Source organism: Octopus bimaculoides, unplaced genomic scaffold (genome assembly GCF_001194135.2).
Source record: "Octopus bimaculoides isolate UCB-OBI-ISO-001 unplaced genomic scaffold, ASM119413v2 Scaffold_117015, whole genome shotgun sequence".
Lineage (NCBI taxonomy): Eukaryota > Metazoa > Mollusca > Cephalopoda > Octopoda > Octopodidae > Octopus > Octopus bimaculoides.
In genome coordinates this window covers 1-269 of record NW_026325136.1, presented here as the reverse complement: position 1 = coordinate 269, position 269 = coordinate 1, and the positions used below count along the sequence as shown (strand labels likewise).

The following is a 269-nucleotide window of genomic DNA, read 5'->3' as shown; positions in this document are numbered from 1 at the left end:
GGACCTCTCGATCTGCAGTCGAATGCTCTACCACTGGGCTATATCCCCAACGTCAAACACTACGGTAATTTTATTCCATTTATAATGTTGCTATTATATATTATTTTCGCAAATTCAAAATAAAATGGAAAAAAAAACTGAAGGGGACACCCGCGTTCGAACCGGGGACCTCTCGATCTGCAGTCGAATGCTCTACCTCTGAGCTATATCCCCAACGTTAAACACTACGGTAATTTTATTCCATTTATAATGTTGCTATTATATATTAT

At 38.3% G+C, this 269-nt stretch overlaps 1 non-coding gene across 1 annotated transcript; it reads right to left on the bottom strand.

The window, feature by feature from the left end:
* Window positions 1–141: 141 nt before the first annotated feature.
* Trnac-gca (transfer RNA cysteine (anticodon GCA)) lies at window positions 142–213 on the bottom strand. Its single transcript has one exon. It is a non-coding gene; the product is annotated as a tRNA-Cys (tRNA).
* Window positions 214–269: the final 56 nt, after the last annotated feature.